We start from the raw sequence: 16,587 nt of genomic DNA on the forward strand, positions 1-16,587 counted from the left end.
TATGAGAAAGAAGAACAGATTTAGGAATGAATGCATTCCCTCACCCATTTATTTAGAAAGTGTCCAATAAATATTTGCACGCGACATTTTGCTAGTTCTGAAGCACAGAATAAGAGTACTAGTTGAGGAACAGCTGATGATCCGTCTTCTATAAAGAATCAGATTTGTATTGCAGTGAAATCTGTGACTAGAATTAGAAGTTGGAGACTGGTCATGTAAGAACTTGAACATAACGTTAGTGGATACTAACATTAATTAGTGGATACTAACTGATTTGAGCAAGAGATGATGTCAAGTCCTACACTTCAAAGAGGGATAAAGGAATTGGTGATATTAAGGATTTGGTTTATGAAAGTATTTATAAGAGTTGCTGTTGAGGTGTGCCTGGGTGGCTCAGTCGGTTAAGTGTCTGCCTTCGGCTCAGGTCATGATCCCAGGGTCCTGGGATTGAGCCCTGCATCGGGCTCTCTGCTCAGCAGAGAGCCTGCTTCTCCCTCTCCCTCTGCCTGCCGCTCTGCCTACTTGTGCTCTCTCTCTCTGCCAAATAAATAATAAAATCTTAAGAAAAAAAAGAGTTGCTGTAGAAAATAGGTTGGAAATTATTCCATAAAGACATCACAAGAAAAGAAAACTAGACACCAATATCCCTTATGAATATAGATTAAAATATCCTTAATAAAATGACAGCAAAATGAATACCCTATTATTTGTCCTAACTGCTAATGGTGTATCAAATGGATCCAATTGAAATGAAACCCATAAAATTTCCAATAAATATTTTACAGATTAAAACTTTTATGCTTTATCCGTTCATCTGCTGAAGGACATCTCGGGTCCTTCCACAGTTGGGCTATTGTGGACATTGCACGTGATGTGATGAGCACTGGTGTTATATGCAACTAATGAATCATTGAACCCTACATCAAAAGCTAATGTTGTACTATATGTTGGCTAATTGAACATAATAAGTAAAAAATTTTAAAAAAAGAATTATATGCTTTTCATGATAGTAGATAATGGTTTTAAAAACCTCTCAATGTATAAATGAGTAATGTATTCTTAAATTGTCCAAATGCTTATGTTATATACATTGTCATTTGTTTAGCAAATAAAAACTGTAGATAAAGAAGTTTTATGTATTTAAAATGACAGAAATAAACCAAGCTGAACAGAAAAAAAAGAAAATAGGTAGGAAATTAATAAGAAATTCCTTAGTATTTACTAGAGAACTGGTAATATCCATTTTTATTAGAAACAGGGAGTCCAGTTTTATTCATGACTAGCTATACAATAGAAGCAGAGAAAATATAAAGTGAAAGTAGCTCAGAGTTGAAGAGTAGCTTGTTAGTCATAGAAAAAGATGAAGGGATCGGCTGCAGAAATTCAACAAGGTAATTATGGAAAGAAAAAAAAGTGGGTGGGCTCAAGGAACTTATGAGTATTAAAATAATAAAAAGGTGGTTTTTGAGACAGAGATTTTTGATGTGTATGGTATGCTGTGATGGTTAATTTTATGTGTCAACTTCACTAGGTTATGGTGCCCAAATGTTTGGTTAAACACTCATCTAGATGTTGTGTAGACATATTTTTAGATGTGATTAACATTTACATCAATAAACTTTGAGTAAAGCAGTACCCTCCATATTGTGGGTGGGCCTCATCTAGTCAGTTGAAAGCCTTAAGAACTAAGGTCCCCTGAGGAAGAGGGAATTCTGCCTCCGGACTGCCTTTGGACTTGAGCTGCAACAACTACTCTTCCCTGGATCTCCACTCTGCTGCCTTCTGTAGAATTTAGACTTGCCAGCACCACAGTTGGGAGGGCCAATTCCTTAAATTTTTCTTTCTCTCTATTTTTCTGTCTCTCCGTGTGTGTGTATCTCTGCATAAACATACACACACACACATACACAGAGGAACACAAAATGCATGCACATGTGTATATATGTATATTCTGTTGGTTTTATTTCTCTGGAGAACCCTGACTTTTATATATATATAAAACTCTGTATATATATATATATAACTCTGTATGTGTGTGTGTATATATATATTTTCCAGCTCTGACTATGGAGGAGATCTAAAAACAATGACATCCCATAGGGATGAGCATAGTTAGCACTTACATCTTGGTTTCTAATTATTCTCTAGTGAAAGGTACTGGGTCCTTGGAAAAATGGCTGATTCCAGGATTGAAGCATGGAAAATATGAGATGAGCCTGGAAAATCTTGCAGTGCCAGAGTCTGTGTGATCTAAAAATAGACTAGGGATGGGCATGTTGAAAGGACACATGAGCAACTTGAAAGAATCTACCATGGCCAGATTTGGGACGATTTAAACAACAAATTAAATAAAATTCATGGACTAAAATAGATACCCATGAGTCTATACTGATATAAATAAATAAATGATTAAAGAAATGAGGAGAGAGACAGCTCTTCCATTCCGTAGAGTTCCAACTAATAAATGTAGAAGGAAAGATGGAAATATAAAATCACAATTGGCATAGCAATAATTTTTGCAGGAAAGAATCATCAATGGTTGCTAACATAATGAGTAAAAGTGTAGTAAAAACAGGATATTTGAATAGTGTCAGACTTTCTCCTAAAAGATACTTAGCAATTACAAATGGAAAAAAATGAAAATGTTACAATTTCAGGTGAAACTTTGCAGTAGAAAAACTGTTGAAAGTTAACATCACCAATAATGATACATTGAAGCTTCAGACGTTTCCTGATATGATCCACCAAGAAGGTACGACATCATTTCTGGGATATGTTTAACAATAATGCATATAGATTTTTATCAGATGTGTCAAGATATAATTTTCATAAACCACTTATATTAGTCTTTAAGTTTACACATATTTGTGTTTTGTTAAACTTCCATGCTGTGTAGTTATCATCAAAATCCAATTTTAGGACATTTTTATTACCACAAAAAATTACCTCTTGAGAGGCAGCAGTTAATCCCTGCTTTGAGACCCCAGCTCCAGGCAACAACTGATCTGCTTTTTGTCCTTATAGTTTTGCCTTTTCTAGTAATGTTATATATGTAGAATCATATATCATATCTCCTATATCTGGTTTCTTTCACCTAGAATTACAGTTTTAGATTTGCCATGTCTTTTGTAGTTTGTTTCTTCATATTGCTGAATAGCATCTTATTATATGGATATACCATATTTTCTTATTCTTTCACCAACTGAAGGATATTTGGTTTGGATCATTATTATGAATAATGCTCCTGTAAACATTCACATGCAAGTATTTGTGTGAAAATAGCTTTTCATTTTCCTTAGGGAAGTACCTAGAAGTGGAATTGCTGGGTCATATGGTAAATGTATGTTTGTAAGAAACTACCAATTTGTCTTCCAAAGTTGCTGTCGACTCTTCATTTTGAATTCCCACCAGCAATTTCTGAGAGTTCCAGTTGCTCCACATCCTTACCAGTACATGGTATTGTCATTATTTTTTTTTAATTAAGCCATTCTAGTAGATGTATAGCAGTATCTCATTTTGGAATTAGTTTGCATTTCTCTAATAACTAATGATGCTTAGCATCTTTTCATGTACTTACTTGCTATTTATATGCCCTCATTGGGGAAGTAGCTATTAAAATATTTTTCCCAAATTTTTATTGGATCAGTTTCTTTTTTATTATTTTATTTTATTGGATTAGTTTCTTATTATTGAGTTATATGGTTTCTTCATATATTCTAGATAGAAAACCCTCCCTCATCATATATATATTTTTTAAATATTATCTCCTAGTATAGGGCTTGCTTTTTCATTTTCTTAACAGTGTTTTTTGAAGAACAAAGGTTTGCAATTTTGATGGAGTCTAATTTATAAACTCTTTTTTCTTTATTGCCATATGTTCTTTTTTGTCCTAAGAAATATCTGTTGAGGGCGCCTGGGTGGCTCAGTCGTTAAGCGGCTGCCTTCGGCTCAGGTCATGATCCCAGGGTCCTGGGATCGAGCCCCACATCAGGCTCCCTGCTTGGTGGGAAGCCTACTTCTCCCTCTCCCACTCCCGCTGCTTGTGTTCCTGCTCTCGCTATCTCTCTCTCTGTCAAATAAATAAATAAAATCTTTAAAAGAAAAAAAAGAAATATCTGTTGAATCAAATTCAAAAAGATTTTCTCCTGTTTTCTTCTAGAAATTGTATCATTTTAGCTCTTATCTTAGGTCTATGATCCATTTCAAGTTTATCTCTGTGTATGATATCAGCTAATGATAGAGGATAATTCATCCATATACAGGCACCCAGTTGTTGCATCCCCATTTATTTTTTTTCTCTGACTTTGTAAATTTATTTTTTTATTATGTTATGTTAATTACCATACGTTACATCATTAGTTTTTGAGGTTGTAGGGTTTTTAAAAAATAATAATAATAATAATAAATAGACTACATTTTTAGTACTGTTTTAGATTTACAGAGAAAATGAGCAGATAGTACAGAGTTCCATATATCCAGCCCCTATTCCACACAACGTACCTCCCCCCACACACAGTTTCCCCTCTTAGTGAATCTTGCATTTGTGTAGTCCATTGGTTATAATTCACAAACAAATACTGACATATCATTATTAACTAAAGTCCATAGTTTACATTTGGGTCACTCTTTGGGTTGTAAAGACATAAATGCATAATATGAAGTCTGACAAATGCATAATATAGATTTGCCGTTAGAGTTTTATATAGGATAATTTAACCCCTACAAATCACCTGTACTCCACCTGTTTATCTCTTACCTCATTCCCTCTTAACTGCTGACCACCATTGATCTAAAAAGATCTATAAAACTGATCAGGTGTTTTTTAGAAAAGACAGTAAAAAAATTGTCTCCATAATTTTGCATTTTCCAAAGTGACATATAATTGAAATCATATAACTTTTAGCATTTTTAGACTGGCTTCTTTCAGCAATATGCATTTAAATTTCTTATATATCTTTTTATGGCTTGATAGGTCATTTATTTTTATTGCTGAACAATATTCCATTTTATGAATACACTGTGGTCTGTTTATCCATTCACCTATTGTAGAACATCTTGGTTGCTTTCAGTTTTTAGTCATTAGGAATAAAATTGCTATAAACTTTTTAGTGCAGGGTTTTGTGTGGACATAAATTTTTAACTCAACTGGGTAAATACCTAGGAGCATAGTTGTTGGATCATATGGCAAGACTATGTTTATCTTTGTAGGAAACGTCAAACTGTCTTCTAAAATAGTTGTACAATTTTGCATTCCTACCAGCAATGAATGAGTGTTCCTGTTGCTCAGCATACTCACAGGCATTTGTTATTATCAGTGTTTTGGATTTTAGTTATTCCAATAGATGTGTAGTAGTATCTCATTATTATTTTAATTTGCAGTTTCTTAATGACTTGAGATGTGGAACATCTTTTCATGTGTTTATATGCCATCTTTGCTGAGGGTTTAAGAGTTCTTGTATATTTTGGATACAAGCCCTTTATCTAATATATATTTTGCAAATGCTTTCATCAGGTCTGTGACTTAGCTCTTCATTCTCTTAACTGTGAACAAACGTTTTAACTTTAAGAAAATCCAACATATCAAAAGTTTTCTTCCACGGATAGTGCTCTTTGTGTTGTATCTAAAAACTCATCACCAAACCCGTGGTCACTTAGATTTTGTCCTGTTATCTTCTGGAAGCTTTATAGTTTTGCATTTTGTATTTTGGTTTAAAATCCATTAGAGTTAATTTTTTTAAAAGATGTAAGTCTCTAGGTATATTTTTTCCATTTGGATGTCCAACTGTTCCAGAACCATTTGTTGAAAAGACTATTATTTATGGAATTGCCTTTGCTCCTTTGTCTGTTTGTATGTCTGTTCCTGGGCTTTCTGTTCTATCCCACTGATCTCTTTGTCTAGTCTTTCATAAATATCACACCTCCTTGATTACTGTAACTTTATGGTAATTCTTGAAGTGGTAGCATCTGTCCTCTGACTTTGTTTTTCTGCAGTGTTCTGTTAGCTATCCTGCGTCTCTTTTCTTTCCATATAAACTTTAGAATGAGTTTGTTGATATCCCCAGAATAACTTGGGATTTTTATTGGGATTGCCTTAAATCTGTAGATCAGGTAGGGAAGAATTGTTTTCTTAACATTTCTATCCATAACACTTCTAGACTATTTATCCATTTATTTAAATCTTTCATTTCTTTCATTTCTTTCATCAAGTTTCCTAGTTTTTCTCACATAGACCTTACACATAATTCATTAGATGTGTACATAAGTATTTCATATATTTTGATACTAATGTCAATGGATTTATGTTTTTATTTCAAATTCCAATTGTTTGCTGCTGATATATGGGGGGAGCCATTGACTTTGGTATAGGAGGGATACCATTTACCCCTCCTTTGAATGGGTCCACCAACTTTGCCAATAAAGCTGCTGATGTTTGCCATCAACGTTGAACAGTCAGCTCTCATCCACCACTCATAAAGCTGTGGATTTTGCGGCCTGAGCTGGAGTGGTGGAGTTAGGTGGTTTTGGAAGGATCCCCATGCAGAAAGGCCACAGAATTGCCATTAGGTTTCCCCATTGTAGTAGCAGTTTTTCAGGAGTAAACACATTGCATTTTGTTGTGTCTTTGGTCACTTTGAAGTACCTGAAATACTTCATTTTTTTTCTTTTTATATTTCATTCAGTTTCATACTTGCTTTGAGGATTGCTTGATCTCCTCACACAGATATTATTGAAAGTCCACAACCTGAATTTAATTATGAGGAAACATCAGACAAGTCCAAATATCATTCCTCCTGCCTTAAATATACTTGATATCCAAGAATGATGTTAGTTGACTTCTTCCAAAATAAAGAACCAGTCTAATACCTCCATATGAAGCAGAAATGTTAAAAGAAAATATGTTTCTTATGACCCTTATATTCAGTGATATTTCTTGCACGAACAGAGGAGAACTGATGGCATTACAAACTTGGAACCAGATAAGATGTTGAGAAATTTGACACAAACTAATCTAGTCCACAGAATTAACAGATATATGATGACAGTATTTTCCATGATTTAATAAATAAGCTTTAAATGCCCTAGGAGAGAAATGAAGTAGTATCTAGATCTTCATAATCTGGTTCTGATAAAGTTTTAATGATTATGGGAAATGTAGCTTTATCCAAACTTACCCATCATTCTTTCTTTCTATCTAGTATTGTGGAGGTTATAAGATCTAGTTGGTCTCTGTTTGATGATTATAACTCATTAGATTTAGCTGTGTCTTAGGCAACTGACTTAAGAAAAGGCCTTGCATAATGAAATGTTGAAGCCATAAAAATAAAAAACTTAATTCTTTCTGCCAATCAAGCATTGGAACTAGGAAAGCTTGATAATTTCCTATAGAATTTTCTTGAAAATGGAGGATAAGGAGTTCTGATTAAATCCACATTTGATACAGCTGTCTGGAAGTAGCATGCAAATCCCACAAAGCTTCCAAGGTAACAGAAGCTGTCCTCACACATTTCAATTAATCACTAAATTAAATCTACATATGAGAATCAAAGGACTAAATAATAGCAGCAAAGAACCATTCACAAATTCAAAGATTATGTGCTATTTATACTTAATGACAATTTATTTCTGTAAGAAGTTTTTATTAAGTCTACTAGTCACAAAGAATAAATAAAAATGAGCTTGAACTTTGCAAGTATATTTGATTTTATACGTGCATTCCCTAATAATGTCTGGGCCCACCAATTTGGACTCTGATATCAGCAACAACTAGATATATATATTTATATATGATAGATATATGTTTATTTGTGTGCACATTTGTTAGTGCTAATCTTTGGTAATAGCCTTACATGCATTAGTGATTACTGAGTCTTACAAATGTGTATGTTGTTGATATTTTGATTCCTCTTTACTTCCCTCCTTATGCTACTTGGATTGCATAGCTCATTACTATAAACCCTCATTGGCAAATTCCACTATTCACTGTCTTTTCCTCCCTCAGTCATACTTGACTGTCCACAATCCAATCCTAAATGGGCCCAAACATCCATCTTCTGCTCTACTGAATGTGTACATCTGGGCAATGCTGGAAATAATCACACATCTGGCAGGTTGGTGTCAGATTCACGGTCACAACTTCAAATGTGTACATAACCATGATATTTTCAAGTAAGCTCACTCTCTTACTGTACTACCATGCTAATATTACACCTTTCCTTCCATCCTCCTACCTTTCTCATATGTAGCTGGTATCTTTTACCCATATTAATGATCTTTCCTCAAAAATTATGTTCCACTCAAAGTATCCTCATCTCATTTGATGGCAACTCCTTCTTGTCATTTTATCAAGCTAATAGCTCTGGGGTCAACCTTGACTCCCCTCCTTCTTTCACATTCCATGTCTGGTCCATTAGCAGGTTCTCTTATATATTCAAAAGAGTTTCAGAATCTAACCACTTCTCACCTTCTCCACTGTTGCCCATATGATCTGACCTACAATCTTGATTATTGCAATATCTTCCCAATAGATCATGAACCTTGGCTTAATTGTCTTGGCTCTAATTGCCATCACTTAAAATAATGCCTGCCACATAGTAGATACTCACTAAGTATTTGATAAATTGAGATAGTTTAATTGAATGATGCATCAGTATTCAAACATAGTTTAAAATTTCCATTAAGAATAACTGACTCTTTTCAACAAATGGTAAAGATGGCAGTACCTCCCAAAGTAATCACTAGATTCAGGGCAATCTGTATCAAAATCCCAAGGACATTTTTGGAAGAAATTTAAAAATCCATCCTAAAATGCTTGTGGAATCCCCCAAATCAGAGCAATCTTGAAAAAGAATAAAGTTGGAAAACTAAACTCATTAATCTCTCTTATTTCCACATCCTCTTCCACTTAATGCTTCATTTTCTACTACCGTCAGCTCCAGCCTTCCTCCTTATGCTATGCAATCCAAGTAGCATAAGGAGGGAAGTAAAGAGGAATCAAAATATCAACAACATACACATTTGTAAGACTCAGTAATCACTAATGCATGTAAGGCTATTACCAAAGATTAGCACTAACAAATGTGCACACAAATAAACATATATCTATCATATATAAATATATATATCTAGTTGTTGCTGATATCAGAGTCCAAATTGGTGGGCCCAGACATTATTAGGGAATGCACCCACCAAACACAAAAGTGTTGCATCCTTCTGTTATGTCTACCTTCTCACTTGGCACTTGCCTGTCATCTTCCTCTACATTCTGCTTTCACGTCCCCCACCACTCCATGTTCAAATTCAAACAGACGCAATCTATCCTTATCTTATATGATCTCTCGGCAGGATTTGACACTCTTTTATTTTCTCTATCAACAGGTCTCCAAATTTTTCTCATACCACTCTGTGTTCTGATTACTTTTCTACTTTTCAAGTTATTTCTCCAGACAGATTTAAAGTGTCAGAGATCTTCAAGCCTCAGTACGAGGTTCTTTGTCTTTTCTCTCCACAGGAGAGAATGAGGAACAGGAGATAAATAACACCTAAATAAGAAGGAAAGCTAACTTTATCACAGAAGATAGTTTGGAAGGGTACCTATCCAAACAATATACCAGACCCCAGGATATTCGTATTCTTGAAATTCAACACTAACTTGGTGCAATATATTTGGTCATCAGTATATATTATACTCAAATGCATTATCAAATTATAAGCTGAGTGATCAGAACAATAGCTAAAAGCATGTCTTTCTACTGGGTCTATGTGGCAGGCTTCAAATATTTTGAGTGTAAAAAATTTGTTTAATTAAATGATTTTTTAAAACCCCACTGAACTAAATCTACAAGGTAGAAAGAACATAGGCTTGCAGACAGCTAAATCTAATCCATTATAACAGTATAATAGCAATTCAAGGCACCATTAATCTTCTCAACATCTTTGTTGGTCTTCATTTCTCTATTGAAATATGGGAATAACAAAGTTTAGCCCATAGAACTATTGTGAAAAGCAAACTATATGACATGTAAGCACTTTCTACAAGTAGCAATTTTTAAAGGAAATTTTCCTAATTGAAGTGCATTGATGTTAAAGTCTGTCATATACCTCAATTTCTGGAGTATTCAGTTATCTTACCATTTCTCCTCATTGTGTGAAACATAAATACAATGATGTATATGAAATTTCCTCTCCCATTTTAGAAATTTGTAAATGTTAACAATTAAGGTGACTGATGTTCCATTATTCCTATCTTCCCAGTTCTCTGGAAGATGTTTTGGAATCTTTGTAAAAACCCCAGTGATCTGGTAATTACTTTGATTATTTTTAAAGATGTATGAAATCCTCTGATGTCCTTAATTGACACTTTTTAATTTGCAAGTGCAAAGCTTGAGATAAACTGAAGAGGAAAGAAGTTAGAAAGGGAATAAATATTGATTCAACTTTTCAGTTAAAAAATAAATGCTCTTTAGTTTGCAAAACAACAGTACTGAAGCCACCATTACTAACACCACTACTGGGTAGTTGAGCAGCATTTTTAAAGATTTTATTTATTTATTTGACAGAGAGATAGCGAGAGCAGGAACACAAGCAGGGGGAGTGGGAGAGGGAGAAGCAGGCTTCCTGCCAAGCAGGGAGCCCGATGTGGGACTCGATCCCAGGACCCTGGGATCATGACCTGAGCTGAAGGCAGATGCTTAACGACTGAGCCACCCAGGCGCCCAGTTGAGCAGCATTTTTAAAAGTGTGTAGTGATTTAGACTGATGCTTTTCAAAGTTCAATGTACATATATAGTATCTGGGAGCTTGTTACAATGTGGATTCCAATTAAGTAAATCTGTACTGGGAGCTGAGAATCTGCATTTCTAAGCTCCTGAGTGATGCCCATAGTGTGGGGCTTCAAACTATACTCATTTGCAAGGATTTGGAAGCCTTTGCTTATGTAAAGAAATCCGAGCAAAAAAGGAAATCATCCAATTGAACTTCATTTATCATTTAAAAAAGACTTGGACCATGCAAAAAAATCATCTCCAAGAAGTCTTTATATTTTTAGAAGGCAAAGCGAAGACTGAATAAATACATATGGAATAAACTCATCCAGTATATTGGAAATAGTGTAGGATTTGATGCCAGAGATCTGGCTTTGAATTCATCTGGGCCACTCACTAATTTTGTGATCATGGACAAAACTACCTAAATAACTTTGATCCTCAGTTTACTTATTCATAAAATAAGTTCAATAATATAAGATTGTTATAAACTTTACATGAGAAAACATATCAGCATGGTGAAAAATAAAAGTATTTGTTTCTCTTTTTCAACATACAGAGCTTTATTTTTAAATGTTGTCTGAACTTTATACTGTATATTACACTTCATACTAGCACTATTTACGGTATGACTATGGCAAATATTTTCTATTTTAAATAATTATGTAAATGTCAATCATGACATTACAAATATAAATAATATCTGTCATTCTTAATGGTGAGTCTTTGATAGGAATCAAAAGAAGTAATTATATAATTATTCCCATGCTAATGGACAAGTATCTTTTTATAACACAATGACTGAAACACACCATCAAAAAATTACAAATTGTCTGTTTGTACGCATGTACATGAAATATGAAGACCTGCATTCAGGGTTCAGCTCTGCTATTAATTTATGTTTCTTGAAAGCCACTTAATTTCTGTGGATCTTGGTTTCCTACTCTGGAAAATCATATTGGATTACAACTAAAATCTCTTCCCTCTCTAAGATTCTAATCTCCACCCTATTAAGGTTCTTGCAGCTTCACTGGATGAAAGTTTAAGCACATGTATGTATGTACCATGGCATAATAGTGAGACTATTCTTTGAACAGTCAAGTATGAAATCAGCTATCTAAATTCAACACTCACCACATGAATATATTTACATTCAGTTAATATTTGATGTTGATAGAATCACTAGATATGAATGATAAATCATTTAGATATGATGATAAAATAATTTAGATATGAATCTAAAACGACAAATATTATTGAGCATTTGCTAGCTACTCTTCCAGGCTTTTTTTCTTTTTTTTTTTTTACAAAACTTAAGTTGTTAAATCCTCATTATAACCCTGTGAAGTAAGTGCTATTATTATCTTCGTTTTACAGTTGAGGAAACTAAGGCATGAAGAGATTAACTTGCTTATGGTCATTCAAGGTTTCGATCCCCATGACTTGGCTTTGGAGGTCACATTCTTAACCACTATGATAAGCAACCTGTGTCACCAAAACCATAAATGTTTCTTAATTCATAATTTATTTAGTTTGTCAGGTAGGAGCATTGAATTGACTTTTTATTAGTTGATTTATGTACACGAGACTCCCATAAAATTATTCTGCCAACCACGTTAAAGATGGCCCTCACAAACATTTTAACCAAACATATTATTTTGTTGCAGTGTCCTGTGTAGTCACATGCTTGACAGATTTCTGATACCTGCTTTATCCTGTCACCCCTTGCCCTCACTGTCCCATTCTTCCCTTAGATAGGAGAAAAACAGGCTTAAGGAACCCAAGACATTAAAATCATCAGAAAGTAACTCATTCTTTTGTTAGCACATTTGAAACTGTTAAAGGAGAGGGATTTTTCTTCTGGGTAGTATTGCAACACATTGTGCAGTTTCTAGGGAAAAGAGTTCACTGCATTTTTTTGGTAACAAGTCAAGTCCGTATAAATTCAAGTCCAGGTTAAGTAGTTATGCTTTTTGAAGATTTTATATCTGGTGTGGTCTGCTCAGTGTCACCAGGTTTCCACAGCAATATAGCTGTAACATTCCTTCTGAGAGAACTTGCATCGGGCCCACTGGAGCAGATTTATGTCATCGACCCCCACAAGGTATTAATCATTCTTCGAGGTCATTTTCAGCTATCAAAGTAAGTGCATTTGAAAAAAAAAAAAAAATTGCTAAAACTGCTTTCAAGCCAGGTCTCATGGTTAGTTTTCGTGGTGGAAAAACAAAAGTTGAAAATTCACAAAACAAATTTCTTGGCAGAGAAAGTATGAAGATTGAGATTCGGATGAGGGTGTTGCCATTCATTAGCACACTTACAAAATGTCTGTATTATGAAAACCAGGGCACACTTAGAGGAAAATAAACAGATTTATCAGCCTGGTTACAATTTTATGAGGTACAAAAAGTTTCCACTGTCTGTGTGAAATCCTGACAAGATAATTCAGACATGGCTGGACTGATGTGACTTTTCTGTCTGGTGCTAGAAAATGTATTAACAGCCAGATACACTTCTCATTTGAGACCAGGCCAGGTTCTAAAGAACTGTTTATATTTTCAAGATTTTATCTTTGTAGAAGTCAGACAACCAGCTTTGGTACATGAATGGGAGCTGGTTATTACCTAACAAATATCTGTAGTCAAATTGAGGGGAATGAGAGTGCTGACATTTAGTCAGGACTATTTCATTGTCAAGTGCCTCAGAACTTGGCTGACAGAGGAATTTCACCTCCATGGAAAAGCCCAGAGGCCTAAACTCTACCTGAATCTGGGCTTGCAGTGAAGGGAAAGGAAGCAGATATTTAAAGGTGGTCTAAGATGTATAAAGATTACAATGAGTCCATGGAGAACAGACTCATAAAGAGTCTTTTAGTTGAAATTTCTATCTGTATGTGCATATGAGTATTTTGTACTTATTTGCATGTAATTTCATTAAGAAATACCGAATTTTAAAAGGAACCACCAAATGAAAGCCATCTTTTCCAAACTATTCTCTTCCACCACTTTCCTCCCCAGCCCTAAGTGAGATCTTATAGCTTGAGGATTTTTTATTCACAGTTGATTCCAAAGCCCATATCTAAGAGGGAGAGTGCTGGCTGGCATCCTTGGTGAAGCTGTTCACTTTGGAGCAATACTTCCTGGTTTCTCCAGGCATTTAAGATGGTTGGGGATGCAATTCAGCTATTTCCAAGCTGTTGTATTCTTGATGTTTCTTGTTTTCCAACTGCAGTAGTTTGAACAATAGGATTATTTTTCTACTATAAAAATATTTAAGGGTAGTTTATTCCACACTTCCTTAAAATACTTACCAGTGTATTAAAGTCTTATCCAAATTCATATGTATATTAAGGAGATTTTGCCCAACTTTTTGAGGCTTACCCAATTTAAGCACAGTGTGAAATATCTATCTCAAATTCAGGCAGTAAAAGAAGGAGTTTAATGTTTTTAGGAACTGTAATTCCTTTTTAGTAGCAACAAATATTGACTAGATTTTATAGAGTGAAGAGTGATTTAATGAATAATTTCCCAAGGCTACTTGGACATTTTCATGTCTTCTTCCTGGCCATGACCAACCCTTTACCCCACAGAACTTCTGTTCAAGAGTCCAATATCTCATCTCATACTCTTTAGAAATAAGTATGCATTATTTGTCCATTTTTCCCCAGGTATATAAAAATCCAACATAAGACTTTAAATCTACAAATATGTAAGTATATATTTGTTAGACTCAGTCCATATTAGGTAGTGTACCAGGCAAACCTTAGGTCAGATGGGAAATAATGAATCTGTTAAGTATAGACTCGGTTACTCCAGTATGACAGTGGTGGGATTACATGGGGTAGAGGGAAAATTCCAGACAGGAATATAACTCAACTTCAAGCCACTGTTTACCATGGATTCACCTAGCAAATGTGACTCTTTCAACCTACCTTAAATATTCTCTACAACTGCCTTTATATCAATGTAGAAGAGAAATACTTGAGATGAAACAACACAGCATAGTTTGAAGACGTCTGCCTCTTTAGACTTTGCCTATTTGTTGTCCAAAATGCTAACTTGGCTTCTCACTGGCTGCTGTAGTGTGAGTGTTCATGTCCCTCCAGAATTCATATGTTAAATCCTGATACCTAATGTGAGAGTATTAGGAGGTGGGGCCTTTGGGAAGTGGTTAGGGCATAAGGATAGAAGATAGAGACCTCATGAATGGGATTAGTGCCCTTAGAAAAGAGGCTCCAGAGAGCTCTCTTGTGCCCTTTTCATCATGTGAGGTTACAGTGACAAGGCAGCTAGCTGTGAACCAGGAAGCTGGCCCTCACCAGAGAGCAAATCTGCTAGGGCCTTGATCTTGGACTTTCTAGCCTCTAGAAGTTTGAGAAACCAATTTCTCTTGTTTCTAAGCTACCCAGTCTATGGTATTTTGTTATCAATCCAAATGGACTAACAGTCTGGCTTGTGGCCTGCTTTTATAATCTGAAGTGTTGGGTAGTAGCTTTCTTTGATGTTTGAAGAAGGTGATATAGTACTTACTTCATAATTGTGTGTGTGTGTGTGTGTGAGAGTCTTCCAAATCTAATCATGTAATAGCTACCATTTGATTTTCACAGTCTTTTTATATTATAGATATGAGAAGCAGAGTAATAAAATCCATAGAAAATTAGACAATATCATTTTATAGCAAATAATGCACTTTTTCAAATCTGAAATAACATAAAAAGGCATCATTGATTTGCTAACACCTTCTTTAAAAGTCTACTTTTAAAAAGTCCACTACAAAGGTATGCATCAATTATAAAAAATGCATACTAATTATGGAAATGTTAAAATGTAAAAATAAATAATTGCTTATAATTATGGAAATACAATAGTTTTTTCTCTTTTTCTTTATGTATCAAATTATTTTACCAGACATGTTATTAAATTATATTGATTCATAAAAAGTTGAATGCCACCCATTTTATGCTATAACAATACTTTATTATACTGGGTGGTCAGTCATACAAAAGTTTAGGGAATAGAATTCTAAAATGGAAAATAATTGTGCTCTCCCTCTATCTAAACTTGTTCTTGGAACAACTTTGCTTTGAGAACTGTAATAATGCTAAGGTTCACGAACCTTCTCTCTGTCTCCTCAGAAACTTATCCAGATCAGCATTTCCCCATCTTTCATGGAATAAAAGGTGGGGATGTGGTCAGTTTTTCTGGGACATGTTGCCAAAACTTTAAGGTTATATCAACAATAAAGTGGATATAAGAATGTACCATCCTTTCTATTAAGATGGGAGGAAAAGAGACCCAATTTCAATTAGAGGTTTGCTTTGAACATTTTCTCTGTGTTCTGAAGTGACCTGAAGTTGCTTCTACCACCACACCCAATCCCACAAGGATTTTAATTGGCATGCCTGATAATATTGTTTTAAATTTAGCAGGGAAGGCCTCCCACCACTAACTGTTTCTATAGAGCATTATTGAACTCTTGGGGAATTTTTCCTCCAAAGAAAGCATGGAATTCCTCTCTGAAATATTTATTTCTCTAGGACTCCAAATGGAAGTGTCTGGAATAAAAAAGAGAGTAAGAATGAGAGAGTGAGAGAGTAGGAGAGAGACAGGGAGTGGGGGAAGGAAGGAGGGAGAAAGAGATTCTTGGCAAATAACTCTTTTTGGATTTTTGCACATTTGCATTCAGCTGAGAATATATTTGACTTTTGCCAAGTGAGATTTGGAAGATGCTAACAAAAAACTTTAGAAGTGTGAATGAAAATCTGCTGATCATTTTCCCTATCTTTGGAAATATACTTATTTTCAAATTACCCAATAGGATGAAAGTAAAT

The 16,587-nt window shown here is 34.7% G+C and overlaps 1 protein-coding gene across 1 annotated transcript in view; it reads left to right on the plus strand.

Annotated features, from left to right (window-relative positions):
- Positions 1-16,587, plus strand: part of LOC118548991 (uncharacterized) — a 376,392-nt gene that overhangs the window by 317,501 nt on the left and 42,304 nt on the right. The gene's annotated exons all lie outside the window — the stretch shown is intronic.

The sequence above is a fragment of the Halichoerus grypus genome, chromosome 12, assembly GCF_964656455.1.
Source record: "Halichoerus grypus chromosome 12, mHalGry1.hap1.1, whole genome shotgun sequence".
Lineage (NCBI taxonomy): Eukaryota > Metazoa > Chordata > Mammalia > Carnivora > Phocidae > Halichoerus > Halichoerus grypus.